The 22,658-nt window shown below is 44.0% G+C and overlaps 1 non-coding gene across 1 annotated transcript; it reads left to right on the top strand.

Annotated features, from left to right (window-relative positions):
- The first annotated feature begins 14,730 nt into the window (after positions 1–14,730).
- On the top strand, positions 14,731–14,803 carry TRNAG-CCC (transfer RNA glycine (anticodon CCC)). The gene has a single exon. It is a non-coding gene; the product is annotated as a tRNA-Gly (tRNA).
- Positions 14,804–22,658: the final 7,855 nt, after the last annotated feature.

Below are 22,658 nucleotides of genomic sequence, written 5' to 3'. Positions count from 1 at the left end.
GAGAAGCCCGTTCGCCGCAATTAGAGAAAGCCTGCTCACAGCAACTAAGACCCAACACAGCCAAAAATAAATAAATAAAAATAAATAAATAAATAAAAAATCCCACCCCACCCCCCCTGCAGTTCTCAACTGAAGTCCTGTGTGACTAAGACACAAATTGGTTAGGACCATTTGCATTTATTTAAATGCTTTTACTCAGAGTGACATATTCAGTTTTCATTTACCAGATCTTTTCGGCAGACCTAGTGGGAGCCAGGGGCTGTGTTTAGGGCTGCCTGGTGTCCTCAAAGACTTCCCAAGCTACAGAGAGGTCTTGGTAAGGTGAAGGGGTCTAGAATAAGCCACGGTGGCATAAAAAATTACTTTGAGCTGAAGTCATTTGAGTTCCTGAAATCCCTTATCTACCTAAAAGCAGAGCCTTCCAAAGAATTCAGTTGTCATAAATTCCCTCCCCAGAGCAAACCTAATCTTCTGTTCTCCAGAGAAGTCTGTATCACACCTAGACAGACACTGCCACAAACTATGATACCTCCTGCCTATTCTCCTAAGGGCTCGTTTATCTTTCCAAAAAGTCATTTGCTTTCCCATAAGTGACCTTTCTCCCCTCTCCCTTCCGAGAAGTCCTCCAGAAGTACTCCTCTGCCCCTCCCCATCCCCTATTAAGATGGTATGTAAGCCCCAAATTCTAACCTCCTCCTAAGCCCCATTTCTTTGTGAATTCTCATGCTTATATATATAATTAAATGGCTTTTTTCCCCTCTTGCTAATCTGTCTTTTGTCAGTTTAATTTGCAGGCCCCCAACTCTGAATATAACAGGGTAGAGGAAAAGTTTTTCCTCCCCAACGCAGGCAATAACCACACAGGGCAGTTGGTGCAGGGAAGGCCAGACACTGGCCACCTTCAGCCTTCTCACAAAGACCTCCGTGGCTATTGCACACGGGAGAGCACTGCACGTCACAGCACCTTACAGTAACTGCAGGCTCACGGGGGCCTCCAGGACCACAACCTTAGCTAAACACAGGCAGGGAAGGCTGGACGTGACAGAAAGGAAATGGCTCCACTTGAAACAGATGGACAGCACGTTGGGAGAGCCTTCTCTCCCGAGAGGTGGTGCCACGCATTCACCTCAGAGGCACACATGACCAGCCAGCCCAGTGGGCCGCTTGTCTGGGGCTGTAAACAGAGAATTTCTGCTCTCCAGTCTGTCAGGCCAGTACTTTTTGCCCACATGAGTTTAATAGACCTTAAAAAAGAAAAGAAAACCGGAAGGGGCCACATGCTTGCCCTCCCCACCCGGCCTAGGAAAAGTGGGAGTCCCTTTTTCTCCTTATGCCAAAAGTTGTTTTGCTGGGAGAAGCTTCTTTTCACCCACCGACCCGCCCTCCTCTGCTCAGCCCAGCGCAGCCCCTAGTGAAGCCGGTAAGGACAGCTTCCTCCACTACCAGCCCCTGCGTCAGAACGGCGAGTGTCAGGCAAAAGAATAAATCCAGAGAGCTTGTCTCTTTTCGCCCCTTCTTAAAATTACTAACATCCACTTAAAAGAAAGGGGGCGGGAGTGGGGTGCGGAGCTCGCGCTCTTTGCAAATTGCTTGTGAAGCGAGCATTGCTTATCACAACAGGTGCACCGGCCACTCACAAAAAACAGAGGCAGAGTGGAGCTGAAAGGCTAAGAAATTACTTGTTCCCTTTGTCAGCTGCTCCTACAGGCTGTGCAGAGCCTGCTTAGGAGGCAGATATTGTGTCCCTGTTTAAAAAAAAAATAGGCTTGGCAGCCGTGACACTATCACTGTCGGTGCTTTCGTCATCCACTCTCAGATCTTAATCATTCCGAGACATTCCTCTTTTCCATGTTGCCAAGAGCTAAGAGAAGGGGAGAACAGTGTTGGAGGTGGGGGAAGCCACGGGGGTGGGGGAGGGCTCCTTTCGGAAAGGCAATGGAGCCTGAGGCTGGATTTTAAAAGTCTGTCCCAAACCTTCCGGAAAACTCTGGCAGCATATTCCAGACCCCCTAAGCAGGATGGAGACAAAAATGACACCCAGGCTGGTTAAAACACGCATCAGGGTAACCAGAGAGCAAGGTATGTAGATGATGTATATAGTATGCCATAATATATTACATATATTAAATAAAATTAGATAAAAAGTATTGCTCAGAAACCACCTTGTACAGCAGGCAAGACAGAGCTGGTTTAGTCATTCCTTAGGAGGGACTATGTCTTCGAAGCTATGCTCCTCAGCCAACTCTTCAGACAAGCAATTTACTTTTAAATTAGAGAGCTGCCCGCGTGGTCCTGGCCAAGCGACCTTCAGCATCCAAGTCCTCCAGCGTTCCTGTCCTATGCTCCCAAAGCTGTAGAAAAGCCCCAGTCAGCTTCCCCCAAGCTGAGTCCTGATCGATCCAAGATCTGTAAGACTTGGATAAACTGAAATTTCTTCCCCTGGGGAAAGTTGCCATTATCATCTGGGAGATTTACTTGTTTTGCTTAAAAATAAAGATAGGGCAGTGGAGATTATGACAGAAGAATCGACAGAAGAATCTGTCCCGTTGTTCCACGTAAGTGATCAGAAGACAGGGCCACAAAACCAGCTGGGCCTCTAAGTCTTGCAATGATTCTGCCATTAAAAGGAATGACGTAGATCTGAATATAGGACTTGAAAGGGCGGCCACGACAGATCATTAAGTTAAAAAGAAAGCAGGACTTCCCTGGTGGCGCAGTGGTTAAGAATCCGCCTGCCAATGTAGGGGACACGGGTTCTATCCCTGGTCCAGGAAGATCCCACATGCCGCGGAGCAACTAAGCCCGTGCGCCACAACTACTGAGCCCACGTGCCACAACTACTGAGCTCACGTGCCACAACTACTGACCACATGCCACAACTACTGAAGCCCACGCGCCTACAGCCCGTGCTCCACAACAAGAGAAGCCACCACTCGCCACAACTAGAGAGAGCCCCCGTGTGCAGCAATGAAGACCCAACACAGCCAAAAATTAATTAATTAAATTAATTTTTTTAAAAAAGCAACAGGAGCAAGTGTGAATCCCATTTTTGTTAACTGCATGTCAATCATATTTTCCTTTAATCTTGAGGTGAATTCTGAGAACCAGAACCCCTACACACAGGCTTTGGACACTGAGGATACACACCCACCAACCCCTCCTGAACATTCTCCATTAACTTGCCTTGACTATTCCACAGTCTCCATTAGCATAATGTCACTATTCCTGCAGACTCTAGTCAGGAACTTCCTGAAAACCCCTTTAACTCTTCAGTGGAAAACAGACAGTATGAGCCCTAAAGTGTCAGACCCCTCACCTCAATCCTCACCTTGCTGTTTCCACCAATCCTGGACTGTGGGATCATGAGCCTTAGCCAATCTTAACCAAGTCTCTGCACTGAAAGACGTGCCTTGAACTAAATTTCCAATTCTCTGTCCATTTCAACCTTGCCATTCCCTCTGGAGACAGTTAAGCTCTAAATGGTGTTTCGCTCACCTCAGGAAACACAGGATGGGTTGGTGACATTTGGGAAGCCTGCATTCAACTGAAGGAATCCAGAATATAGCACTGAGAAGAGGAGTTTGGAGTTTTTGTTGTCCCACTCCCCCGACTCCCAACTCCACTTATCTGCCTAAAAGCAGAGCCTCCCAAAAGAATTCAACTGTCTTAAATCCCCTCCTTGGGAGTTTCAAAACCAGTGAAAATTGACTCATCACTAGAGACAAGAAGCCCAACGCTGGGATAAGAAATTACCTCAACAGACATTATCACAAAACTTCACATCTCCCATCTATTCTCTTAAGGGCCCATTTCTCTTTCCTAAAATTCATTTGTTTTCTCATAAATGCCTTTCTCCCCCCTCCCCTTCTCCTATTAAGATGGTGTGTAAGCCCCAAATTATAACTGCCATTTTGAGTCACATTTTTCTGTAAACACCCTCTTATGTGAATAAAAATCTGCCTTTTCTCTTGCTAGTCTGTCTTTTGTCAGTTTAATTTGCAGACCTCCAAGAAAAGCACCTAAGAGGGTAGAGGAAATGTTTTTCCTGACATGACAAATCAGAAGAACGACATGCAGAAAAAGCCTCTATCCACGATGACAGTTAGTAAGATACTAGTACATATCAACTCACTAAAGTCAAACTTACTGAACTCTAACTGAAAACAGTAAACGCTTGACATTCAAAAGGGATATATATTCCCAGATCTCCACGACCCAAATATAATTTCTCCCAGGAGAAATTATTTCTGCTTAAGAACCATATTCCTTAGACCTCTTGGTCTACTGCTACCACTCCACTGGTAGCACAAGCAATTACATTTCTTTCCAGAAGCTTTCCTTCTAATTAACAGACTTTGTTTTAGAACAGTTTAGATTTATAGAAAAATTGAGCAAATGTTACAAAGAATTCCATTTGTCCTCCACCCTCACCCCACACACAATTTCCCCTATTATTAACATCTTGCCATATGGATGGTATACCATATGGATGGTATATTTGTTACAATTAATGAACCAAGATTGATACATTAATATTAACTAAAGTCCATACTTTAGTCAAATTTCCTTAGTTTTTACCAAGTGTCCTTTTTCTGTCCCAGGATTCCATCCAAGAAACCACATTACATTTAGTTGTCACGTCTCCTTAGGGTTCTCTTGGCTGTGACAGTTTCTCACATTTACCTTGTTTGTGATCCTTAATAGTTTTCGAGAGTGCCTGTCAGGTATTTTGTAAGACATCCTTTCGTGGGAATTTGTTGGCATTTTTGCTCAAGATGACTAGAGTTATGAGTTTTGTGGAAATATCACAGAGGTGAAGTGCCATTTTCATCACATCACGTCATGGTACATACGATCAACATCACTTAGCACTGTTGATGCTGACCTGGATCACCTGACTGAGGTGGTGTTTGTCAGGTTTCTCCACTGTAAAGTTACTCTTTTCTTCCCCTTTTCCAGACTGTACTCTTTGGCAGGAGGTCGCCATGTCCAGCCCACACTTACAGAGTGAGGAGTTAAGATCTTTTTCCTTGAAGGCACAGAACTTACATGAATTATTGGGAATTTTTCTGCACAGGAGATCTGTCCCTTCTCCCCCATTCATTGATTCAATCATGTACTTCATGTATTTATATCCAGATGGACTCATCGATATTTACCTTATCCTTTAGGTTAGAATCCAATACTCCTTGATGTATTTTGTGCCTCGTTATGTATTTTGTGGCTCAAATGTTCCCACTTTGGCCATTGGGAGCTCCCTTGTCCCTCTCACACACCCCCATCGTTGTAGTGGGTTTTGGTGTTTTCTCGTGTGTTTTATCATGTTTTGTCTAGCACTTCCTTACTTACTGGCACTACAAGATGCTCCTGGTTAACCTTGTATATTTTCTGTTCCAGCCCTAGAACCAGCCCCTTCTCCAAGGAGCTCCAGGGCCATTTTTCACAAAGAAATTGAGTTTCTGTCACAATTCAAAAGAGTTAGAGTGCAAAGACGAGCAGAGAACAAAGCTGAATGGAGAGGCTGATGAAAGCTGGCTGATGGATCTGCAGGGCACCGTCCTTTGCGCTGCCTATTGCTGCCCACACCCCTGGCCCCGCAGACTGATGACACGCGAGTCAAGTTCGTGCCTCAATTTTTATCTTACGTTAGTATTTTTCAGATGAAAGCATTTGTACAGAATTGTTTTAAAAATTTACACCTCAGTAAAACTACAACATGCTACAGGGTCATGGTTTGTCTAGAATTGTTTGGGAATAGCTAAAGCCACAAATGTTAAATTCAGAGACCCCAAAAAATCACGACCTCCCAGCCATTCTAGCCTGTGGTCGTGTCCTGCATCTCACTGAAGCAACATCCTTGGGCGTGAGGGCAGCACCATGCCTCTCTGACAAACTGTTCAGTCTGCATCACAGATATTGTCCTGCTCTCACTCATCTCCAAGTTCAAAGCCACTTTCCCAATTGATGGGTTTTCAACTTTTGAGCAGCAGAGCCCTTTTTTCCATATGCAATCATCATATAGAAAATCTTAACACGTGAAAATAACAAAGGTGATTTTATTAATAAGTTAATAAAAGTTATTAAGTTTATTAATGAGTTTTATAAACCCAAAATAATGATATTTACCTGGTATAAAGTCAGTAAGAACAACGGTGTTTTGATGAACATATTTTTAAATTGGGAGTCATGGAAAACAGTGGCAAGCTTCCATCAACCTTATTATCCAGTTTATTTCTGTATTTTTAGATACAGCAAATATCAAGAAATGTTTGATTAACGAGGATTTCTGTAAAAACAGACCCCATTTGCATCTATTTCCCAGTTTGCCTTACGGTCTAAAGCTATTCTTCAGTTACACAGAGGATGCAGAAGAAAGCTGCCTTCTAAAGTCCACACAAAATTCATCTGAAAGAAGTGCCCAGCATCACTAATCATTAGAGAGATGCAGGTCAAAACTACAACGAGGCATCACCTCACACCAGTCAGAATGGCCGTCATCAAAAAATCTACAGACAACAAATGCTGGAGAGGGTGTGGAGAAAAGGGAACCTTCTTGCACTGTTGGTGGGAATGTAAATTGATACAGCCACTATGGAGAACAGTATGGAGGTTCCTTAAGAAACTAAAAATAGAACTACCCTACGACCCAGCAAATCCCACTACTGGGCACATACCCTGAGAAAACTGTAATTCAAAGAGTCATGCACCACAATCTTCATTGCAGCTCTATTTACAATAGCCAGGACATGGAAGCAACCTAAGTGTCCATCGACAGAGGAATGGATAAAGATGTGGCACATATATACAATGGAATATTACTCAGCCATAAAAAGACACAAAACTGAGTTATTTGTAGTGGGGTGGATGGACCTAGAGTCTGTCATACAGAGTGAAGGAAGTCAGAAAGAGAAAAACAAATACAGTATGCTAACACATATATATGGAATCTAAAAAAAAAAAAAACGGTTCTGAAGAACCTAGGGGCAAGACAGGAATAAAGACGCAGACATAGAGAATGGACTTGAGGGGGAAGGGTAAGCTGGGATGAAATGAGAGAGTGGCATGGACTTACATATACTACCAAATGTAAAATAGATAGCTAGTGGGAAGCAGCCGTATAGCACAGGGAGATCAGCTCGGTGCTTTGTGACCACCTAGAGGGGTGGGATAGGGAGGGTGGGAGGGAGACGCAAGAGGGAGGAGATATGGGGATATATGTGTATGTATGGCTGATTCACTTTGTTATAAAGCAGAAACTAACACACCATTGTAAAGCAATTATACTCCAATAAAGATGTTTAAAAAAAAAAGGTAAGAACATTGATAGCTACAAAAAAAAAAAAAAAATGCATTCATTTGACAACAAATGATAACATGTCGGTACTCCAATTTTTTAATATTTGGCATTGTATACATACTGATTTTCAGCACATATTTTTAATAGCTCATATTATTTTAATTTTTTATTTATTTATTTATTTTTTGCGGTACGAGGGCCTCTCACTGTTGTGGCCTCTCCCGTTGCGGAGCACAGGCTCCGGACGCGCAGGCTTAGCGGCCATGGCTCACGGGCCCAGCCGCTCCGCGGCACGTGGGATCTTCCCGGACCAGGGCACGAGCACGTGTCTCCTGCATCGGCAGGCGGACTCTCAACCACTGCGCCACCGGGGAAGTCCTAGCTTATATTATTTTTAAATGAAACGTTATAATAAAACATTTATGGACCCCTTAAGTGCCTTCCCAGAACGTTAAGTTTGTAAAACACTGCTAGAGTCTGGCACCTGTATTTTCCAAAAGTCCCTCCCCGTCCAGAGAAGTGACTTAGCTGTACAATTACTAATTCTCCTTATTTGGCCTTATATAGCCCATTTCCTCAGGCTCTATTAAGTGACGGAATTCTTGCTAAAGCGTTAAAGACCGGTATCCTACAATTGGCTTCTAATTACACCTGTGTTTTAGTAATGGCCTTTGAATTTTTAAAGAAAGCCTTATGGAAGAATTTCAGACAGTAGGGCATGCAATGGGAGACATTTTTGAAAAGACAGGCTTTTCCCTATTATGATGATATACAGAGCCAGTAATAATTATTATAATAACACAAATAATTAAGAAATATGGTGCTAACTACAAAACAGGCACTACTCTAAATTATTAGTGTCTTGCATATGTTAACCCACCTAATTTAATCATTGTAACAAACGTGTGAGGTAGGTATTATTATCATCTACATTTTGCAGATAAGAAAATTGAGGTCCAGGAGAAGTTAAAAACCTTTCCCAGGTTGCACAGCTTGTATGTAGGAAAGCTAGGATTTGAACCAAATCCATGCTCTTATTAAACAATATACCGCCTCTGGTCACCATAATTTCTGTAGTCAGTGGACCCACAGCATGCTTACGAATTTATTCTACAAATTTATTCTGCCAGTTTGCAGAGTGCCTGTTCATGGCCAGGTTCTCTCTTACATGGTTAGAGGAATGCATCAAAGCACCACTCCATACGTGATCAAAGCCCTCTACCTTCCTTTTCAACCTTAAGCCTCCCATCTGCAGCTCCCACATCTCAGCTGCAGCGGCCTGTGGGCCGTTCCTCGTCATACCCTTATGCTCTCCAGCCTTTACATGTTCACTCAAGCTGCAGCTAACACGCCTCTCCCTCTCCCGCTACTCTGGTGAAATTCTTCTTTAAGGCCCAGCCCCAACCCTATTTTGTCCATAAAGTTTCCAGAGCCCCTGGATGAATTTCTCTCTCCATCCCTTGCGTGTCTTCTATTACAGGCGCTCTCATGGATGGTGAGCTTCTTAAGAAAAGAAAGTATGTCTTTTTCACCTTTTACATCCCCAGCATTTATTTATATGTACATATTTTTAAGTAAATATATATATATAAATTCATATATATCATTATATTCACATATATATGTAAAATATAACGCTCGAATATGATGAGTGCTCTAAAAATATCTGTTGAAATGCATGAAAAACATATGCTGGGTGCCCACTGGGAAACTAACCACAGCCTAGAGAAGACATGGTTCCTGTTTTCAAGGAGCTTATGGTTTAACTGCAGAGACTCTGGAGAAAAGAACAGCCACAAATCACTGATAGGTACACAGTGAGATGGGGTTGAAACACAGCAGCTAGACTTTAGAAGACCCGAAATGTAGTCCTGGCTCCAACACCACCTGTGTGAACTTGGGCATGTCGTTTTCTTCTTCTGACCTTCAGTTTCATCCTCAGAAAAAGACAGATGGGATGGTGTAAAGGTTCCTCCTGGTTCTAGTAGCTATAGCGAGTCTACGAGCCGACTGGTGATCACCAGAAATGCTTTCTGAAGGAGTGCATCCTATAAGAGAGGTGGCAAACCCTAATCTGCGAAATGAAGGTGCCTCTCTCTCTGGCATCAAGAAGCAGCCAACTGCTATTCACGATGAAATCAATAAAATTCGGAAGAGGACTCTCTTGGGAAAGTATTGAAGTAACCAAGTGTGTGATGACAGATCAAAGAGAGATGGGAAGGTCTGAATGGAGTCAAGAGGGAGAGCTGGGAAGGAAGAGATGGTTAGGGTTTTACCCATCTATGAATCTGGCCACAGTCACATCATCATTAGAATGACACACTCCCGCATAGCAGAGAAAGTGCCAGGCCTGCCTTTCACTTAGACTGAAATCTCCCCCAGAGCCATCCAACTGCTTTCACTCTGATTCCCTGAATACTGGCGGAGCAACGTTCTAATGACTGGTTTTGCTTTCCAGTTTCCGGTGTAATGAGATGGAGGAAATTTTCCTTCTTTAGCCGCTGGAATCAGGCTTCCTCTTGGGGACGGTCCTATATTTACCGGAAGAAATCCACTGATTAACCACATAGGTTGAGGTATGAGACCACAAGCAGTAATAATAGTGCTGATCTGCCTTCTAAAGAAGTTGGGTCCTACCCCCTTAAGGTCCTTTATTTTGTGAGCATTTCATTGGGTTTGGGTCCGTAAACTTGACTGTGAGTTTGGTTACAAATGAATTGCTCTGCTTGATGAAAATGTGAAGAATTTGAAAATAACAGGTATATCCAGGTGAGGGGCTGGGAGACCAGCCAAAGAGCTTGGGCAGTGGGTGGATTAAAGGGACTTCGGAGAGAACAGAACACTTAACGGGAATTTCAAGTTGTCTGCTGTTGAGTATATGATTTAAGTCTCCTTCTTTATCTCCCTTACGGAGGATTCACTAAAGTCTTTCCTGCTCTTTTGAAGAAGCCTGAAGAGGTTCTAAACTCTGCATCCAGCCTGGTGCAGAGGCTGCATACAGAGCCATGTAATCGAGAGCAGACGGGAAGAGCAGACGTCTGTGCTTCCCCAGGAGAAGAGAGGCTGGGGCAGAGAAGCCCTGGGTCATTGCCATAAATATAGCCCCAACGCGAAGTAACTCCTCAGCTGTCTGTGGCAGACATCACCCTGGTGGGAGTGAGGTTAAACTGCATCAGCCTCTCAGAGGGTGATCACCACTGGTGAAGTCATGAAACAGAGTTTCTAAACTCACCCAGCTGGGGAACAGGCAGAAAAACCCCATGGCCTTACCATCCTCAGTGCAGTCTTATTCACTGTCCCCTGAACGACTCCAGGGGTCTAAAGTCTTGTCAACAGGTGCCACACTCATACTCCTGAATCGTGACCTTGGTATACTGAACCACAAGGCTAGTAGAAGACGGTAACTGACATGACACCCCGTAACAACACCCCATAACACCCCGTTCAAAACTGGTATGTTCCCCCAACACGATTCTTCTCATAAAACTTGCCCATCTTTTTCAGAGCAAGTCCCCTACTGTAGCTTTCTAACTGGTACTAAATTGATCAGTTCAACCATCCCCTCCCCGCCTGCCCCAGCAGCAAAACGAGAGTAACGGCTCCCAAAGCAATCGATCTGTCCCCAGAAGTCACCTCAGAATCCAGGAGTCTGCTCTCTAGTTTTGCACGTAGACAAGAACATCAAAGCACAGACGGCAGAGAAAGAGATCAGAGCTGGAATGCCCCCACCTGCACACCCTCACATCCTGTCCCATCTAAATTACTAATTACTTTAAGAGAGTAAATGAAATGGCACAGGGGAGGGAGTAAAGGCCAAGAGAAGACGGTAGACACTGGATACCTCAGAAGATCTAAGCCTCTGGCTTTGTGTGTCCCTTTGGCAAGGGAGGACCACACCCAGCCCAGGCCAACAGCAACAGCAGCTGTAAAGAGAGAAGCCGACTTCAAGGAACTACAACAGGAAAGAAAAAAAGGGAAACATAAATCAAAAAATCCCCAGGAAGGATCAGATAGTGCTTTCCTGAGCATGCTCACAATCCCCTGCCCGACTGCCTGCAAACTAGCCTTAGAGACAAGTCATGATAATATAAACCAGGTGTTTTAACTTCCTACCATAACGGCTGGCAAGACCATCAGTGGAGAATAATAATAACAACAACAACATCTGAAGTGCATCTGGGTTTAAACACATAGCAGGCATCTTTTTTTCTTTCTTCTCCAAGTAGGTGTCTGTTCTGCATTTATATTGTGATAGCATCAAGGACACAAGGGACCAAAGGACCAAGGGACCTTCTTAGAAACAGCTCCCCCAGACTTGAGAGTAACACTGATGTTTTGTTTTTTGTTTTTAAAGAAAGAAAATACTGATGACAGGAGATGCTGCTTCAGGGAGGCAACTGGAAGTCTTAAATTCTGGGAGACCGGGATGCTCAGAGGTGACCCCAGGCAAACATAAAAACTAGAAACAGGAAGCACCAAAAATAACCCCCTGATACATCCTCTCAGGCTGCCCTCTTCCATAAAAATAGAGCCCCCAAAATGTCCTCGGGAACACAGGCAGCATTTTTTCAGAAGCAATACCTCAGGATTGAATAAAAACCCCTTCTCTTTTATGGAGCAGTGTCTCCAATTAACCTGTTTGAGGCTGCAAACTGAGATTCTTCAAAGAAAAGAGGAAAGGGTATGGTAAGAATTCACCAGTGAATCACAGCGCCTCACACAATTCAACTAAGGCTCAATCAGGCTTCAGAGGGACCCAAACTGGGAACTGGAGAATAGAGTCACACTTTTAGTCCCTCAGCCCATCTCTGTCTTTTTCCATTCCTCTCTCTCTGCATTTCTGCTCTCGTCTCTTCTCTTCAAACAAGTTTCCTCTGCTCGCTCATCTGAATCCTAATCCAGAATATGCCGACCCCTGGCCTGTGTCTCCAGAACCTTTTCAGTCCCAGGCCCTAGAGCCAACAGGAACATCTCAGCACACATTTCCACGAGACGACCTGACTATGGCTTGGTTCACTTGTTTGGACCAAGCCATATAAGTCACAGGGGGCAGGCCAGGCCTTCCAGCCAGGGGTCCCCCCCGGATCCAATCAGCCGTGGCCTATTCCAGTCGAGTGGTCCTCGGTAGAGAAGGCTTCCTCAGAAGCAGACATGAGAGGAGGAAAAAGATTACACTGAGCAAGTGCCTTCGTTTTTATTTACTTGACCACTTCCCTGTTTATATCATCTGCGTGATACTATCTTGTCACTAGTTACAAGCCCCATAACAAGACCACAGGACATAGGGCTGGGTTGGGTTTTTGAAAGAGACCCTTTTGTAATTTCAAGGCCTAGGACACAAGCCTGAGACCCACAGCCCCGAGCTTACCTGGCCATAACGCAGGAACACTTCCTGCAAGAGTGGGAACCTCTGCCCCATCTCCTGAGGGTGCCCACAAAGCTGAAAGCACTTCTGGGTAAGAGGCCCAATGGCTCTGGGGAACTGAAAAGACTCAAGGGGTCCCACAGCCCAGAGACACAGAGGTATGGCGAAGTGTTGCTCACTAGGGCTGTCCCTGGCCCGCGGGGCGGAACCACATTTCGTGGACTGGGACAGAACCGCACAGTGTTAGCAGCCCCAGCCGCAGCCTAGGAAGTGCCCACAGCGCCCAGACACTGCGACGATGACAACAAATGACAACCATCCCCCATGTGCTTCTAAATGCCCTCCTGTGGGAGTACCACCCCTGGAAGAAGCCTGGAACCAGATGCCACAGGGCAATTCTCTAGTTTGAGAATAGCTGTGCTCTGGGAGAAAGAAAAGGAACAGATTTACGCCCATCAAAAAAATTCAGGTTTGACCTGGGCAGAAACCTTTTTGGAGTCAACTGTAAAACACTATAGCAAATTGCAAAACATGGCTATAGACTTTTTGGAGTTACGAGGGTGTGTGTGTGTGTCTGGGTATGTCTTTAATAAATAAGACAACCATCTTCCTAAAACAGTTTAAGTACAACCCCGCACAGACATAAGAGAATAGATGAATTGACTTCTGGGGGCTTAAGATTCTACCCGGAGAATTGTTAGTGAAGAGTCTAAGAGACCAGAATTAATGTCCCATGTTCCGTTAAAAGACACGTAATAATATCATTACTGACAGACACAATTACACATTCTAATGAGGCACTGTCACATGCTAATAGTAGTTATGGTCATTTTAAAATAATTAGCAGTAAGGCATAGACAATACATAATTACAGTATGCAAATACATTAGTGTCCTGTAAGCAGGCATATGCAATGTTGCTGCAGACTTGCTTAGGGGAATCTCACGTTCAGAGCCAGCTTTGCCCACAGCATTCCTCAGCTCCCTATTGATTTTTCCTTCCGCATAGTCCAAGCCACAATTCCCCAAGATAAGAATAACCAGTAGCCTTCTAAATTTCCCCAGAAACACGGTCAGCTGGATTTTGCACAGCTACCAGGAGGAAATTAATACAGGAGCCAAACAGGTCTTGTTCTGTCTGCTCACCCACTCCATCCCCACCCGACACTTGAATCAACTCAACCTGTTGAAAAATAAATTTGATTATATCAGGAAAGAGAAGCAGCCCAGGGCTCCATGGTCACTCAGAGCAGAAACTCCAAGGCATTGCCTCATTTTTCAGGAGTTTGGTTCTTGCATGTATTATTTCTCTTTATTCCCAGTCCCAAAACAAAGCCCAGAGGGTAGCGGGAAGTACCTTGCCACTAGCCAAGTGGGTTTGCTTCCTAATTCCTTCAACGGCTAGTTTGTGAATTGGGGCAAATAGTCAACTTTCCTGAGGATTCTGCAAGGCGGTAGAATGGGCCTAGTAAAACCTTGCTTGAGTACTTTGTGAAGCTGTAATGAGGAGATCAAAAGAGCGTATGTATGAGACAGAAAGCGTGCTGATCCCCGCAAACATAAAACACAATAAGATGGCTGCTGGTGACATGGCAACACTGAGCCCACAGTTTTACTCAGGGCACCCCGAAGGTGAGGCTGCTTCCTGGGTTTGAGGAAGCTGGGATCTTTGGGGCAATATGGTTGATTCTGACCTAAATCTTCCCACATTTATCAAGCACTCATTATATGCACTCAGTCAGGGCTGGGGGAACACAGCAATGATTGGATGCAAATGGAGGGGTCCCAGAATATTGCCAACCCAAAATATGCCCAAATATGTCTCTTTGGCATATGGGTTTTTTTGAGCTAAAGGCCCTTGAGAACTAACAGACTCAGAAAAAGCTCTAAACACAGGGCATAGTTTTCCTTTTGCAAAGGAAATTTACATTTATGAAGGAATTTTCCTTCTGTAAAGATGCCTACCTCTCCTGTACCAGGAAGAGGACTCTGATCAAATTTTACGATGAAGAAGGAACCGGCTTAAACCTGCACAACAAACCTCACTAAACAACCTTGTTTAGGGGACTTCCCTGGTGGTCCAGTGGCTAAGACTCTGGGCTCCCAATGCAGGGGGCCCAGGTTCGATCCCTGGTCAGGGAACTAAATCCTGCATGCCACAACTAAGACCCGGTGCAGACAAATAGATAAGTAAATATTTTTTAAAAAGAGAAGAGAGACAAATCTGATTACAAAAACTTAAAAAAAAAAAGCAACCTTGTTTACCTTACTTTTCCTGGTCACCTTCCCATAACTTGCCTCTCCCACCCAGAAGCCCAAAACCACTTTTTCTTTGTTTTAGCATAGAAACCTCCCCTTTGGGTTACTGCATCACCGGGTGCGCCTATGTGTACACGCACACTGCATCACCAGGTGCGCCTATGTGTACACGCACACTGCATCACCGGGTGCGCCTATGTGTACATGCACACTGCATCACCGGGTGCGCCTATGTGTACATGCACACTGCATCACCGGGTGCGCCTATGTGTACACGCACACACTGCAAATGTTAATAAACTTCAGTTCCTTTTTCTCTTGTTAATCTGTCTTTGGCCACCGTTTCATTTACAGAAACCCAGCTGGAGAATCTCTAGAAATTCTCATCTCAAGCACTCTGCCTGCTGCAGTTTGGGGTGTTTAGTCTGACCATTCAGGGAATCCCAGAAAACCATAATACTTGCCACTGCCGGGATACTAGTTGCTCTGAGTCATTCATATGGATGCACACAGACTGTCGGAGCTAGAAAAAGAATCCAGATTTTCTCATTTTAGAGATAATAAAACTGAGGCCCAGATAAGTGAAGAATCTCATTCCTCAAATAAGAAAGCTTTCTCCTGAAAATTGCCTCCTTTATAAATCCTCAAATGAGGAGGTGATATTCGAACGCCGAATGATACTGCAAGACAGATGAGCATTGATTTCAACGCTGCTATCTGACAGATCTGGCCATCAGTCATAACATGACATCTCAGGAGAGTCATCCTTTAGAAAAGGACTTGGGAATAACACGACCAGAATATGCAGCTGAACCAACTGTGCATCATAGCTGTCCTTTCCCCAACTGCTAAGGTACTGGGTCTCAATCCCAAGCCTCTGTCAGAATCACCTGAAGGGTTTACTGGGTCCATCGCACAGTTTCTAACTGAGAAGGGTCTGGGGTGGGGAGCAAGAATTTGCATTTCTAACCAGTTCCTGCTGGTGCTGGGGAGCTGGTGCCATACTTTGAGAACTCCCTGCTGAGACAAAGAGGACCCCTACACGTTTAATTTATAGAAATTTTAAGAAAATGGTCATTGCATTCATCAGTCTTTTACATAGTGCTATGGGCTGAAATGTGTGCCTCCTACCCACACGCCACCCAAAAAATTTCACATGTTGAAGCCCTAACCCCTAGTACCTCAGAATGCGACTCTATTTGGAGATAGAGCCTTTACAGAGGAAATTAAATTAAAATGAAGCTATTTGGTATGCCCTAATCTGATATGACTGGTGTCATCACAAAAAGAGATTAGGACACAGACACAAGAGCGTGTGAGGACCCAGCAAGAAGGCAGCATCTACAAGCCAAGGAGAGAGTCTTCGGAAGAAAGCAGCCCTGCCAAGACCTTGATCTTGGACTTCTAGCCTCCAGAACTGTCGGGGGATACATTGCTGTTGTTGAGGACCCCCAGTCTGCAATATTTTGTTGTGGCAGCCCTAGCAAACAAATACACACGAGAGGCAGGATGGCGTGAAGGCATATATTATACTAGGAACCGAGAGATATGGGTTCCGGTGTCAGCCCTGCCTTTAGGTAAAAAGATTCTTCCCCTAGACTCTCCGGACCTCCACCTCAGCTAGTAAACACCCTGTTGAACAGGGGTAGTGACCTGTGCCCTTTCTCCCACACGGGGTTTTTGTGAAGATTAAAAAATGGGAACTTATGAGAAAGCGTTTTCTAAACTGCAAATTTTTCGGCTCTGGCTCTGAACAATTTTTAAAAAATCCAAAAACTAATTATCTGTTTGCAGACACTGGAGAGCTGCTGAACTCTCCAGAAGTGCCAGGATCCAGAGGGAAGGGAAGCTCGTAGAAGTGAACCAACACTTCATTTGCTGGTTTTTAAGTAGTTTTGAGCTAGAGGCTGAGAATCATTGCAGAGCTTTTGGCAACCCCTCAGGACTAGGGAAGCACAAAGTGGAGTTGGAGCCAAAATGCCAGAGAGAAGAGAGGAGCAGAGCAGTGCACCTGAGGCTCTGCACTGGTTTTGCCCTCCAGTCGTTTGATAATTCTTAAACTGTGAAGGCAAGAAGCTCAGAGACCCAGCTAAAAGCAGCTGGAAAGGTCAGTGGAGCTTTCAAGTCTCCAGGTGCTGGGAAGACAAAGATTCGAGTTTGGGATCCACCAAGAGGGGGGCACTGACAGAACTCCAGGCTGTCAGTGGGATCTGTGTGTGCTGCGAGGACCCAGAGGCAGGATGAACCTTGCAAAGAATGCAGCCCAGCCCGAAATCTGTTTGGACACTGACTGATTAAAGTAAAATGACACCTCTAGCTGCCTCCAAGAGGAATGGGTGAATCCTCTTTGGAAGAAGGGAATATCATTCAGAACCTCTACAGTATTTTTTGGTTTTTTTTCCTTTTGCAGTACGCAGGCCTCTCACTGTTGTGGCCCCTCCCGCTGCGGAGCACAGGCTCCGAACGCGCAGGCTCAGCGGCCATGGCTCACGGGCCCAGCCGCTCCGCGGCATATGTGGGATCTTCCCGGACCGGGGCACGAACCCGTGTCCCCTGCATCGGCAGGCGGACGCCCAACCACTGCGCCACCAGGGAAGCCCCGTCTCTACAGTATTTTATCCATACTGTCTGGCAATCAAAAGATGATCAGGTGAAACCGTGGGTAATTATTAATCACGTCCATTTCACCTACCTTCGCTAATCAAGGTCGTTTTATGGCTTGCACTTGGCCTGAACAATCAATAAGATGTTTTGCTGGAGGTGTTTTCCAGGAACTTGGAGTCAGCCGTGTCCTGTTCCAGCGAGCCGGTCAAGACTGAGTAGGACCGCCCACCCTCCAACTGGGCATGCGTGAGCGTCCGCCCGGTGACATGGTGACGTCAGAGGGCCCAGTACTCTGCCCTCAGCTCGTGCTAAAGCCTCCATATTCCAACGTGGGGCGGCCCGTAGCTCACTACGCCCGCGCAGAACGTGGATTTTCCAATCACCTTTCCTCACGCTCCCATCGCTCGCCTAGCCTCAGGGCGCCCTGCTTCTTTGTTCTTTATCCCAAAACACCTGCAGCCCCTTTCCTAGCGAGAGGCGGCAGAAGGTATATCAGAGACTTGTTTTCCCATCTCCTTGGTTGGCTGCCCTGTGAGTAAACCCTCTCTTTGCTGCGAACCTCGGCGTCTCAGCATTTTGGCTTTTGCTGCGCATCCAGCAAAAGGAACCTGGTTCCGTAACCCGGGCATAACAAAATTCAGGACCAAGAGAGAAAAACAGACAATAGAAGCAGCCCCACAGGTGGCTCGTTTATGACCCTGTTCATCTGCGTGATGACCAGACACAAACTTTTAAAGAGCTGTAAAATATTCAAGGAAAGACAGACGTAAACCAATTCTACTGCAGTGATTTTTTTAAAAGACTTTAGTCAAAGAACCGGACTCAATAAAAAGGAAACTAAGGGAAATTATCGAACTAAAAGATACAACCGAAGTTAGGAACTCGATAGATACGTTATAGATAGATAGATTGTACACAGCTCTAGAGGGTACTAGTGAACAGGAATATGTCCGTAGAAAACATCTAGCCTCAAGTTTAGGGGGGGCAGAAGGGGTGGAAACACAGAAAAAGAGCATACAAGACATATGGGGCATACGTCCCCTAAAAAGATTTAACCACCAATGTAAGGTGGTTAAGGTCAATGTCATTGGAATCCCAAAAGGACGATAATAGCAATAGTGGAAGAGATAGCAGCAATAGTGGAAGAGATAATGGCAAAGAATTCTCCAAAACTATCAACAAACATCAAGTCACAGAATCCAAAAACTAAAAGCACTACAAATCCTGGCGAGGATGTGGAGAAAAGGGAACCCATGTGCACTGTTGGTGGGAATGTAAATTGGTGCAGCCATTGTGGAAAACAGCATGGACGTTTCTCAAAAAACTAAAAATAGAACTACCATATGACTTAGCAGCTCCATTCCTGGGTATATATACTAAAAAAAAAAAAAAAAAAAAAATTAATTCAAAAAGATATACACACCCCAATATTCATAGCAGCATTATTTACAAATGCCAAGGTATGGAAATGACCTAAGTGTCCATCAGCAGATGAAGGGATAAAGAAGATGTGGCATATATACATACATACATACATACATATATATACATATATATGTATATACACACACAATAGAATACTACTTAGCCATAAAAAGAATAAAATAATGCCACTTGCAGCAACGTGGATGGACTTGGAGGGCGTTAATGCTAAGTGTCTTTCTCAGACGGAGAAAGACAAATGCTATATGATATCAATGTGAAATCTAAAAATTACAATAAACTAGTGAATAAAACAAAAAAGCAGACTCACAGATATAGAGAACAGACTAGTGATTATGGGGGGAAGTGGGAAAGCGGGGAGAGGGGAGGGAGGAAAAGGGAGAGAGGGAATGGGGGAGAGAGGAAAAAGGGGAAGGGGGGAAGGGAAAGGGGGAGGGGAAAGAGGGAGGGGGAGAGGGGAAACGGAGAGGGGAAGAAGGGTTATTATGGGATTATATGCAATCATGTCTGTGAAACTTTTGAAGATTGTGAAGCACTATAGAATTTAAAGAATCATTCAATTAAAAAAAATTTTTTAAGCACTATGAATCCCAAGCAGAATATAACACAAAGAAAATAGTGAAAAGCTATACAATTACATATAAAGTTTTGTTGTGTCCTAATTACACATACAGACTGGTGAAAAAAGAAGAAAGTGTTGGGATTGTTTGTTAAATCCAAAGGGTAAAAAAGAGCCAAGGAGTAACAGCCCCCAAGAAAAGGATGTCACAACCAATTGAGTAACAAGCTAATACTAAGTTATTCTTTGTAGATATTCAGTTTTACTGGTAAATAGTTGTAAACAATTAATTAGCATACATAGGGTACTTGGAACAGTACCTGATACATAGTAAAAGATATATGTCTTTTAAAATAAAATAGTAAAAGTAAAGTAAATAAATATTGAGTACAATGTATGTTTAGGACACTCTGCTTAGGGCTTCAGTTAGAGAAATACTAAGATAAGAAGCAGATATTTTAATCAAAACAGGGATTAAACATCTAAGAATCTACAATTTTCTAAAGCAAGGGTTCTCAACCTGGGGTCCTTGGACCCTCAAGGGGCCCATAGACAGAGCTCAGGGGATTCAAACATTGGCGGAAAAGAAGATTTTTTATTCTTATTTTCACTCACTTCTAACTGAAATTTAGCATTTTCTTCTGTTCTGAATGTAAGCAACAGACCACAGTAGTATGAGCAACAATGATGACTTTGTCACCAATAAAAATCACATATCACATACAGTTTTTTTTAGATATCACAAAATATTGTTTACACATTACTATTTTGGAATCATGGTGGGTGTTAGATCTGCCACTACGTCTTGTCTGACGCACTAATAGAGGAGCACATATATTACTATGTGGTAAATTTGGTTTTTAAAAATATTTTTATAAATGTAGTTTAATATAATTGGTTTCCTTTGTAATTCAGTATATTTTTTTCATTTTATGCACTTAAAGACATTATACTGAGAAGGGGTGCAAACATTTCAATCACCTGGCAAAGGGTCCATGACGTTTAAAAAAAAAGGTTAAGAACCCGGATCTAAAGCAACATTGATCAGTTTCTCAAATTCTCAAAATCAGTTTCTCAGAGTAATTTTACTTTATGGAATGTGGAAAAGGAGAGACTTTAATTCCACAGAAGGGAGAGGGTCAAAAGCCCCCAAATAATTAGGAGTGATTGTACTGACCAATTAGCCTAAAGGATCAAGACAAGGTAAACGTAAAAGAAGTTTTTGTTTCCGCCCCCCCCGCTCTCATAATTCTGAATAATTCATGAAACTGGGTCCCTTGATTTACACTTTTAATGCTATTTCCCCCTCTCATTTCCCCTTTCCTCCTCCTTGGTGTGCCTTTGGTGGAAAGCACCTCCTGCAAGCAGCCAACAAGACAAGCTTCAGCAATCAAAACCAGGTGTTTCCAGCTCTCAACACCGCCCCTCTTGTCTGAGGATCCTCACAGTGAAGAATGTTATCCCACCAGGAAGACCCACCGATAGGCATATACTTGGGCTTTTCCAACATCTTATCAGTCCCTCACACCCACCCCAACCAAGCCTAACTAAGACCTCAGGATAATTACCCAGTTCAAAGCAAAGAGCTCGTCCACCCTATAACTGAGGCTTCTCTGCTTTACATACCTCGAGTTGGTTTCAAGTTTGGGCCCTAAAATATATGTGTATATATATATATATATATATATATATATATATATATATATATATATATATATGTATGTAATTTCTAATCGGGAAAAAATCAACTGATCAAAAAAAATGTATGAGGAATAGAAAGAAAGCAATACCTTTTCACCACTGTCCCTTTATGTCAGCTTCTGAATACGAAGGTTGTATTAAAATTAAATTTTTCCTCATAAATGAGATAAGCTCTTCTGCAAGACACTAATTCCTAATTCCTAAGTACACACAAATGCGTAGCCATGTTTAAAGTGTCTATATGAAGACATTAAACTGTGACATAGAGAATAAAATTTAATGGGATAGTAATATTTATTTGAGTTGAAGATTCGATTGTATGTGTTGTTATGTGGGGAAGAGGGAAGAACTGACCTTTTATGAACACATCAACCTAAGGCCAAAGAAGCCTAGAAGCATGCTGAATTTGGAGGGAAATCAGCCAAAAACCATCCTCTGAGATGTATCCATCCATCCTTCTTTGGTGGTGGCCTTCAAAATTGTCCCCTCTCCATTCCCTTACCATTGCCATGGTGTATGCTCATCGCTTCAGCCGTAGACCCCAGCATCAGGCTTCTGCACAGTCTTCCTGCCACATCCCTCCTCAAAATCATCCTTCCCCAGAAGGAGAAGTGCTGTATGCACCCAGTGACAGGGCCTCCCGGAAGTGGAGAGAAGCCTGGGCTGCTTCCATTCTTTGCAACTTCCAATATATTGTTTAAAAGAGGAAGAACAAGAAGGAGGAGATAAGAAAGAAAAGCAGGAGAACGTACAGCAGAAAGTTAACAAAGAAAGCTTGACTGCTGTCTTTTTTTAAACTATTGAGGGTTTTTTAAATTAATTAGTTAATTTATTAGCTGCATTGGGTCTTCGTTGCTGTGCACGGGCTTTCTCTAGTTGCAGCGAGCAGAGGCTACTCTTCATCGAGGTGCACGGGCTTCTCATTGTGGTGGCTTCTCTTTGTTGCAGAGCACAGGCTCTAGGCACACGGGCTTCGGTAACTGTGGCACACAGGCTCAGTAGTTGCGGTGCACGGGCTTAGTTTTTCCGTGGCATATGAGATCTTCCCAAACCAGGGCTCGAACCAGTGTCTCCTGCATTGGCAGGCATGTTCTTAACCACTGTGCCACCAGGGAAGTCCCTTAACTGCTATCTTTAGAAAGACCTGCTTGCAGGGTTGGTCCCTGGCTGGCATCCGGGAACTTGGATTTCTGGGGATTCCCACCATTCCCTGAGAAGAGTGGCTCATTATGCCTGAATCAGTTATACAGTCAACATGGTTTATGCTTTCCTTCTGGGGGTCTGGAATTTGGGAACATACCAGTCAAAGGGGCCTACATGACCAGCCCCAATGAAAACCCTGGACTCTGGGTCTCTAATGACCTTCCCTGACAGGTGCCATTTCACACGTGTTGTCACGACTTTTTGCTGGAGGAATTAAGTGCATCCCGT

This window comes from Lipotes vexillifer, unplaced genomic scaffold (assembly GCF_000442215.2).
Source record: "Lipotes vexillifer unplaced genomic scaffold, Lipotes_vexillifer_v1.1 scaffold863, whole genome shotgun sequence".
NCBI lineage: Eukaryota > Metazoa > Chordata > Mammalia > Artiodactyla > Lipotidae > Lipotes > Lipotes vexillifer.
Note: the sequence above shows the minus strand (reverse complement) of the source record. Positions and strands in the feature narration are given on the sequence as shown.